General features: G+C 39.5%; 1 protein-coding gene across 4 annotated transcripts in view; it reads right to left on the reverse strand.

Moving 5' to 3' along the window:
* Window positions 1–9,125, reverse strand: part of LOC117242096 (BAI1-associated protein 3) — a 123,320-nt gene extending 114,195 nt beyond the window's left edge. For 2 of the 4 annotated variants that reach the window (XM_033508485.1, XM_033508482.1), the window contains exon 1: window positions 8,539–9,124. The gene's annotated coding sequence lies outside the window, so the exon portion shown is untranslated. Of the gene's footprint in view, window positions 1–8,538 lie in introns of all 4 variants that reach the window. The other 2 variants (XM_033508484.1, XM_033508483.1) reach the window with 2 other exon arrangements.
* Between the last annotated feature and the right edge of the window lie 1,061 nt (window positions 9,126–10,186).

The following is a 10,186-nucleotide window of genomic DNA, read 5'->3' on the forward strand; positions in this document are numbered from 1 at the left end:
GTAGCTATACTTCCCTTTTTATTTCAACTTATTATCCAGCAACTTTTACGTTTTTTACGATTACTCTTTTATGAAATGATATAACGACGACAATCAACTGTAAATATTTATGAGCGTGAAATACAAGTTTCACCAACTGTGTCTTTGTTATAAGATATTCGATCAAGTTGCAAAAGGATCGAATATTTTGTCTCCGCGTGTGAACCGTGTAGTTGAAACCAACAACTAAGAAGCTGTAGAAAGAAAAGATTCTTTTCCGCATTTTTGGTATTATTCGTTTCTCCATGTTGAATCATCTTTCAACGGGATACTTTCTATTATATATGATAGTTGTAAAAAAACAAGTGATATTTCGTGCTCACTGGCATCCGCTTGAATCTGTGTGCATCGCGCGATATTAAAAAGTTAGGGAAAAACTTTCGTTGAATGTTCGAGTTAGTTGAGTTACTGCCTTTCTCTTCCAGTCCCTTGTTTCAATTTAGGTCACGTCGACCGTCTTAGAATTCGACATATGAAAGAAATTCTGCAGCTCTTTGCTTTCAATCCGTGTTTCGAGTTCGCTGCGTTTTCTGTATTCGCGTCCAGTTTAAAACGGCCTTTGCCGCAGGAAACGTCGTTCTGTCGCTATCGATGCTTTCGAAAATTTCCATTAACCAAGCTTCTTGCGAGCGGAAACACGAAAGAATTGAATTATTTATATTTTGCATAGAAATATTCGATTACGAAAGCTTTAAACAAAGTAACTGGATCTGTTGTAAAATTTCCTTAATCGCTTAGCAAAATGCAAACATTAATTTTAATCTTCTGTCTTCCCTTTGTCACGCGTCATCTCCAACCTTTTATTCCCTGCCTTGCATCAGATTATCACGATATTCAGATTAGACTTTATCCTGTCGCTTTAAAGCGACACACACAGCACGTTAGGTTAATGCAAAAGTCTAGATTGCTACTAGTAAAAATAAAAAAGAAGAAACGAAAGAACGAGCGACGAGAGCAATATTGGAAAACGGAGTGTAAAAAATAAATGATCATTCCTTACGGATGAAACTTTAATCTTCCAATTGAACTTTATCAAACAGAAAAAGCAAAAGTTCGGACACGCGAACAACGACGCGTTATCTTCTCGGAGTTTTCAACATCTTTACAGCACGGAACAGGAACGATAGCAAAAGTCGGAAGCGAAAAGGAAAAGAGAGGCATTTTAATCAACATTTTCTTGACCGCATACGGCGGATACGTCCGATAGAGCGTTGACTCGTGCTACTGGCACAACGCGTTCACCGTGATTTTCTGACGTTTGAATTCGTCGCGACAGCTCGTAAAGCGAGAAAACGTGCAAAAAGGAATTTTCTATGGCGAGGTAAATGGGAAACGTTCGTTCGGAAAGCCGCAAAGCCTGTATCGGACGTTGGCATCCGACATGTTAAAACTAATTTTCATCGTGTGTTACAAACGACCGCGTTTTCTGCGATAATAGAAAATTGTGTAAGTTGCGCCGATCTACGTATGAAGGTAAATTGCGACTAACTGAATCGGACGAACGATTCTACGGGCAACGAGCCCTCCGATTAATCATCGCTCTCCCCCTGCTCTCGTTTAACCTGCTACGAGATGAAATCGTCGACAGATCTTGAACGGGAAATATAACGTGCGCTGCCTTTTGTCTTTACCCTCTTCGGGATATTTCATTCCCGTACGAAAGAGGCTTTGGGAGATGTGTTCCCGCCGGATTTCGGAACGAATTCTCTTTGGAAAATCGTCTACCGCTTCTGCTCTGCCACTGTTTGCCAGCCATGCGGAATATTGAATACGCGCGTGCTGAATGGAGTGATAAAGGAAACAATTTAGAACGGAGTGGTGATCAAACGTGCTCGAGTGTTAACGCAACACCTAATCTAACTTTTGTTCGATTAACTTCCGATATTATCGACGAGGTACATTTCGTTTGGCTCGGACCTTTAAAGTTTTCGAAGAAATTATGTTGTAAAATATTCGTGCATCGATTGGAGAAAGAGATTCCATGCATGCAAGAATTTTATAACGAGATTTAGGGAGGAGTAGACTGACAAGAGAAATAATTTAGAGCAAGTAAGATCGGCGTATAAAATATAAATCTCTGTTTGGCCAACGTCCAAAATCGGTAAGTGCAACTTCATCGGCTTTCGATTCTTAAGATATCATACGTAGAGGAATTGCATTGTAAAATTTGCACGTATCGATTGAAAATAGAAATCTTCCGTACATTTCTAACTTTGCAATCTGATTTGTACAAGAAACAGATTAAGGAAATTAAGAGAAGTAAGAGAAGTAAAGCAACCTAGTACTTGGCCGTGTAAAATGTTAACGTAATATCTGTTTAAACTCCAGGTACAACAAATACAGTTTACGACCTCCGATTACTAAAACGCAAGAAAGAAATTACAAAGTAAAATTTTTAATTTCCGTTGAGATGATTAAGATTAAAAGATATTCTGATCGTGTTATGCATCAATGTAATGCATCAAAGATGTGTAAAATAAATCGCGATGTAAAATGTTCACGCATCGATCGAAAGGAGAAATGTTTCGAACATTTGTAAGACGCTTCGAACGAGATTTGCGCGCGGAACGGAAAAAGGACGTTCGAAAGGCTTGAAACATTAAGTAATAGCTTCCCTCCATTCTTTCTCGAAATCGTTCGGTGAGGTCAACAAGAGATTACCGCCGTATTCGAATCGAAAGACGAGCAATGCCACGAAGGCGAATGAAATCGATCGATATTCCAAGCGACATGCACTTTTCTACCAACAATTCACGCCTGACGTGATCGTACGTAATAAACTATTCGTCGTAATTAACGCTGAGAGACACCGTTAAATGGCGACTATTTATAACGGTTTTATGTATCGAATATCGACGTTAACGCGACATCTCGTGGGGAATAAACAGCCAGCATTATTAGCCTAAACATCGGTTATTTTAACACACCGATATTTCACGCGAACAGCTAACGTATCGAATAAACACAGGGACACCCTGTCCATCAGCGTGACGTATACGGTTCAATTCGTAATCATTATCGTTAATTATCGGCTGAGTTTTAATTGCGCGGAGAATTGTCATTTCCACGCTTTATCTTACTTATACGACGATAATTTGAACCTATTTGCTTTAAGGTTGAAGAATAACGCACACCTTTCTAACATCCGCTGTACGGATGATGGTAATAAGTTACTTCGTTCTTTCGTAATTAAGCAACTTTCTTCCGTATTGTGTCGAGGAAGAGGTAGCGTATAATTAATACAATGTTATTACGGAATTTCGAGAGTAACTCGATAAACGTCAAAACTGATCGAGCGAGGTAATCCGTCGAACATTTATACTTTGTTCGATAAGAATGCTCTAATTCTTTTACCTTTCACATCACGCGGTGAAGTATTTGAAATTTAGCAGATCTTATAGATTTAATTGTACATTTTCGAAAATTATTCCGCAATTATGCCTATTACGGGATAATAAATCTGCCGCGATGTGCAGTCGTCCATATTTCTCGTGTAATAACTCATTTTTGACGAAGAGAACACGAACGAACCGGGAATGATTAGGCCACGATTACAGCGCTAGTTTCGCTACGTTCTCCCCATTGTTCGCCATATTTTCTCCAATAAACGGTTCATTTGCATCGATTTCGATGGCCGGCCAGGCAGTTATTGGAAAGTGTACGGCGCCGTGGTTTCGATATTAAGCATTGGCCGTGGTTATCCGGAAAAGTCCGCAACTACCGGTCCGTTGAATTTTTATCGCAACGAAAGGAGCGCTCGCTTTATTTTCCCTTTATCGTGCATACTTCGTTCCCTACATTGTTGATCCATTATCTTTTATGGAATACAACATGTCCGACCTCGATCGATCAATATTTTATCAAGTAGCATAATCAAATATTCAGAAAGTATCTAACCGAGCATTTTGTAGCACAATTCTTCCTCCCTTATCTATTTTTCGTCCTCTCTTGTTAAACCGATCTCTGGTTTTTTTGTGAAAAAAAGGATTCAGTGTGTAAACCTTACGGTTTTGTAAATTTATAATACAAGCCAAGTTTCTTGGTTTTGTTTGTTGGTATTGATCGGCGTCTCTGTATCGGAAACTTTCGAAAGATAAATTCGCCACTGGCAATATACTCTTCGGTTATGTGTTCAAGAAATTAATCAATAGTTTGAAAGTAGAATCCTCCTTCCGCTCTAGTTTTGCGTCTGTCCCGAAAATTTGGCGAACGCCTTACTTTCAAGTTTCTTTTCATTAAATTTTTCGAAAGTTTTTGAATTAAATTCGACGTTCAATCTATAAAAATCAGGATTGCTACCACCTATCTTACAATATCGTTTGAAAGAAGAATCGTAAAAACAAATTCTGCAACCAACCCTATCACCTTTCAAGCGTTACTAACCATATTTTCCTTGTACCATCAGTTAAAAATGATAGAATTAACTTCTCTATCCAGATACGTAATTTGGAATAAATAAATAATATAAATTATAGATTTACGATAAAGGAACTTGTATTCGTCAATGATAAGCGCAGTTCCCATCCGACATCGATATATTAGTCGTAGTTAGCGGTAATTATTGCATAATTAAAGCCCTTGGCTCGAATGTTCATTGTCAATGCGTATAAATAGCAAAGATGAGTGAAATAATTATTATATAATAAATAATAATAGTTTAATTCGATTAAATATTTTGCTTTGTTAAGACATTTCCAGTATTACTGCAAAATAGACACGATAAAAATTATGCCAAGCCCGAGACGAAGCAAAAAATTAACGTTGAAGAGAAAAAATAAACTCCAAGAAATACAAAGTATTCCAGAAACAATTTATGGTATTCACGTGCATGAAATTACGAATTACCAAGGTGCGAAGAACGACTATAAGGACATGAGATATAGTATCAAACTACAATGAAACGGTACGAAGCACTATTAGTTTAATATATGTATCTGCTAGCTTTGTCTTAAATTCAATGCTTTCTCGTTCCCATGGTAGCAAAATTACTCCATTATGAGTAAGATTCTAGAGCAAATATTATGAATAAATCATAGAAAACGTGGTTCACTGATTAATCTAACGACTAAAATATCTCTTTGCCATTACAAGCGATTCATTCATTTTTTATGCCATTACGAATACTATTAATATTCGGTATGATTAATAATAGAATAGTAATGTTAATTCTATTATTACGATACATTGCAGTATATTCCAGACTCTTTTCGCGAATCATATTTCGAAGTTACAACAGGATCTTTGCAATTAATTTCACAATTACATTTCCCTATAACAAATTCAACTATCAGAATTATTATAATAAATTTAATAAATATGTAATCAAGTTTTATTCGTGGTGTTTGGGAAATATCTCAAAGGATAACGAATTAAAAGTTTCAATATAATATTACTAGAACAATGTTCAAATAAATAAGAATGGAACAAAAAAGCTTCACGAACGTCTCGTTCCTCAAACGACATCTTTATTTGCTTTGTTCCGCGAAAGCGACATACCAAGAAGCCTCGAAGCTAATTCCAGAACTGAGAAATACTCAGCTCTTTGTACGAATTTTTCTTAATTGCGGATGACGTTTTAATTAAAAACAGCGTTCAACGAAAACAAGGGAAACGGTCGAACAAACAAATTTAAGTTAAATCACTGTTGTTACGTCGCGGTCTTGTTTCATGGAAATTACAAGACTCGAAGGATTACCGAAACCTCGAGATAATTACGAGATAACTAAAAAGCTCCTGATTCGCATTTTCGTTTAGCCATAGACGTCAATGCTAGAGTTTTCTGCAATCCTGAGCACGTAACATGGTAGCTACGTGATTGGCGATATGATGCATGGTACAAACGCTAACAAAGTAAAGTTAGTTTCTGTTTTCGCCCTAAAATTTCACGTAGAAGCAAATTAAACTAGGTATAATGTATATATCAGTGACATTTAGGTTCTGCCAATAAATAATTGAATTGCACGGAACAATCGGACAAGGATCCTTAAATAATATCAGGCAGTAATTTATAATATAATTAATTGTGCAGTTAGGTAATTGAGAATTGTAATTGTTGTTCTCATAAGATTTGACATCTGTTAATACAGTCTTGGTTATATTTTCCTTTGAGGGCATTATACCAAAAGGGTGAAATGAGCATTTAAAATTGGAGTGCAGAAAGTAGGTCACTTAATATAATGCAACGTAATTGCCTTTCTTTTCGTTGTTACAATAATAAACTGATCAAACTATATTTTCATCGTGTATGATACGATTTCGAAGGCGATATAAATAAATTTGTTCTACATATTCTGCTTAAGCTGAAGTTGTACAAAAATACGGAACGAAGCACAGAAATACGGTTGTACGGAATACATATGCTCGTTTCTTCTTTATTACTAAAAAATACATTCGTCGAATCCTTCTCGATACTCGTTAGTTATTAGAGGAAATACTCGATAAACAACAAACTTTTTTTAAACCCATTAATAACGTAAACGATTGAAGCGACCATGTTAAGTGACCCATTTTGTATCATTCCAGACAATGTCAGTATTTTTACAAGTCGTCTATTCTTGTCACTTACTTGTTTTATATGACATTTGGATAAACCTTTTTCTAGCTAATTAGAAAGTTTCATTTTCCTATCACAGAAGTGTAAAACAACACGTTCATCGTCACTGGAAACAAAGAAGAAACAATCTGTTCCATCAGAAGCACGCCCAATTATCTCGCTGTGCCCAGTTTGACTAAAATATTCTATCTTTTGGATATAATTAGGATCTGGTGTAATTATCCTTCCCGAAGAAAGAGAACAGATGTAAAGATTTGTAACGAGTCGAGAATCCACACCGGGATCGTGAAATTGCAAAGAGGTTAAAGCCTCTAAGGAATTGTTTGCCTCGCGATGAATCAAACTCCGACAGTTAAATTTATCCGCTTCGCTCAACAATAAGTCATCGTCGACGCTTTTCTTCTAGCATCGGCTCGCCTCTATTAATATCCTCTTCTGTTTATGTTCGAAAGTTTGATAAATCGCGGCACAATTCACCGCGAGTCATTTATACCCTTCGCGTTAAGATTCTTTCAACTTCCGCGTGGTTATGCTTTCCCTTAGCTCGAATACGGAGTCACCCCCATACTTTGGGATCACCTTATACGACTAAGATATTAATTTTCTTTCAAAGCATACTGATTTCATTCGTAAAATGACAAAAATTGATACATCCAGTTGGAAAATCCTACGACTCGTATGAAATTTTTGCGCAATGTCGGAATTTCGAAAAAGCTGATATATCTTCTATGTTTCTATATTCTCAGACTAATCCATAAACTACGGAGAAATTATTTTTTTCGACGTTCTTTAATACGTTCGATATATTGTCCACGATATTTGTCAACAAGAGTATTTGTATTGCGAATTTGTTTCAAACGCAGTACAGCTGGCCGTATATAGGACAAGGACACTGTATGGAACGTCCGAGGTAACAAACAGAAGCCCGTCTGACGGTATCCGGTTTATTTAAAAACGAATAGCCATACCCTCGAATTGCGATCTCCGACCTTCAAAATCAGGGTTTGTCGATTGAAACTTTTTCATCGAAAGGCGAGGCACAATTTCGCGCACACGATTAGCTTCGCCACCCTTCTGCCTGATTACCATTTTTATTCGCGAAAATACGCTAGCCTTTGTCTACGCTCCCTTTTTTCCCTCATCCCCCAAGCGCATATTTTCCTTTTCCTTTTAAACGAAAGCAAAGACAAAGGAAAGCAAACAGAGATACTTTAGAACGAAGTCGTAAGCAAGTGAGTGGCTCGTGGAAGTAAGTACAAATGTAAATAGCCGTAACGCGGAAAGCAAATATACTACGTAGAAAATCGTAGGCACTCAAACACTAGACAAAGATTTCTCGGATTAAACTCGACCCTTCTGTACGAAACTTTCGACAACCATAATATTCTACGGACTATTTGCGGAAATAGGAATCATTTTAATACAAATTGACGAGATTTCGAAATATCGACGTTCGTAGAAATTCCGACCCGACGTAATTTCGGCGCAAACGTCATATCTCTATATAACGATATGTGCAATCGAAAAATTTATACGTTTGATAAATTATTCCCGACGAATAACAATCTCACGTCATGTCTCTATATTCTTTGGCATTATACTTTCAACACAAATGACGTAAGACTCACTCGAAATCTAACAAACGACTCACAGATCACTCCTTACGAATGTCAATAAGAACCCGCTGTCAGTCATTGCTCGATCGATCATTCGAAACGAAAGCACCACCTGACCACCACCATAGATCAGACGAATCCACGCTCTCGTTCATCGACAACGTCGAACGCGCTATCAAGTCGAGTAACCACCATGAAACGATAGCACTTCGTTTTTTGTTCAAACGAAACTTGACGCGCGATCTCGGAAGCGATATGTGGTAGATCGTGAACCGATATCCGTCTCTCGCTGGACCATCGTTTAAAGTGCGCTGACCCTCGGGTACTCACCGTTTCCGTGATCGTGCGCGTCCCTTTGTGTCCACCGATGGAAAGACCCCGGGGAACAGAGTGGAGCAGTTTCACGTAGAAATCCTGATGGTAAACGGGTCGTGTCGGATGCGTGGACAAACACGGCAGAGAGATATGCGACGGAATGAAAGAAAACGAGCGTTCGTACGCGATAGAACGAGCGCGCCTAGCGGTCGCAATGGAATACCCACTTGTAGAGCCGGCGGATGACCGGGCGCGTAAACTAGACTGGCGGGTTGGCAAACAGGTGAGATGCCGTCGCGTGCCCGTCTTTCTCTGTCTCCGTTCCTCGCGCTCTTTCCATCCCACCCTGTCACCCTCCTCCAATAACCCGGCTGGTCCGTTTTCTATCTCCTTTCCTCCTCCAGGGATTCCCCTCGCGTGCTCTTCGTCTACATGCTCCTCCCACTCCCGCAGCGTTTCACAAACTGTCTCTCTCTAACCCGACACGAGTATCAACCCCCAGATTCTACAGTAGGCTTGTCCTTGTGGTTCGTATTTACTTCGTATGGCTTCTTATTATGGGAGAATCTAAAATTTCGACAGATCTTTCTTTCCTTTTGCTTTTCCAGATTCTTCGAACCGCGCACGCAACACATCGTTCCTTTCATCCGATTCTCTTCCTTTATCCGCCTCCTTAGGGGCTATTCTCGCGTTACTTCCTCGTACTTCATTATCCCCGCGATGCTGTTTCCTTCCACTTCCATTGCACATGAAATCGTTCTGCGTGTTTTCCGGTCCCTATTTGCGTGTCTATCTTCATCCTTGTCCGATCGAGGACGCGTTCGCGTAGCATTCGTTGTTCTCGATTCGGTATCTCCTTCCCTCGTCGAAGCAGAGAACCCTCCTATCTCGTAATTCCGCTTTTCACTCTTCTCTCTGCCGGCGTTCCTCCTTTCTCTTTGTCTCCCTTTCTCTCGATCCCACCCCCATGCTCGACCCCTTCTCCTCGCCACTCTGATAACCCTACCTAGGAGCATGGGGCTCTCCCTACCCCCTGCAGGGGTTACAACCGGAGGTACTTGCGTGCGCAGCACGTCCATCGATCTATTTCAGCTCACCTACGCTCTCCTGGCAAGCCTGGCCCCTGTACCTGCCTGCTGCCTGTCCGCTCACGCGGCTTCTGGGTGCGTTCACACCGACCTAAGGTGTGGACCAACGGGACAGAGATGTTTTATTGCGATCTGGAACGCGAATCCCTTCGAGGATGATGTTAACTGCGTTCCACTGTCGTAATAACGGAGGATTTCGGTGAATCGGTGGCGAGGGTATCGACTTCCTGAGAAAACGGCAAAGTGTCGTCCTTCTCCCGATATCCGTGATAGATTGATAAGGTGTATTCGATCGCTTCGGCGTACACTTGATCCGTATCATTACGTTCTCTGTTCCCGTCGTTTCACGGTCAAATCCCGATATTTTGAAAGACTTTGCCTTTGGAAATTTTTGTTGGTTGTTTTATGCGTGGAATATCTTAGAATAATTCGTATCCTTCCTTTTCTTTATGCGTAAGACGCTTTAGAATAATTCGCACATTTCGCTTTCTTCACGCGTAAAATGCTTCGGAATAATTCATATCTTTCTCTGCTCTGGAAATATTATTGAAATAACAAAAAATCGCGAAAGACCG

This window comes from Bombus vosnesenskii, unplaced genomic scaffold (genome assembly GCF_011952255.1).
Source record: "Bombus vosnesenskii isolate JDL3184/JDL3185 unplaced genomic scaffold, Bvos_JDL3184-5_v1.1 scf7180000016263, whole genome shotgun sequence".
Lineage (NCBI taxonomy): Eukaryota > Metazoa > Arthropoda > Insecta > Hymenoptera > Apidae > Bombus > Bombus vosnesenskii.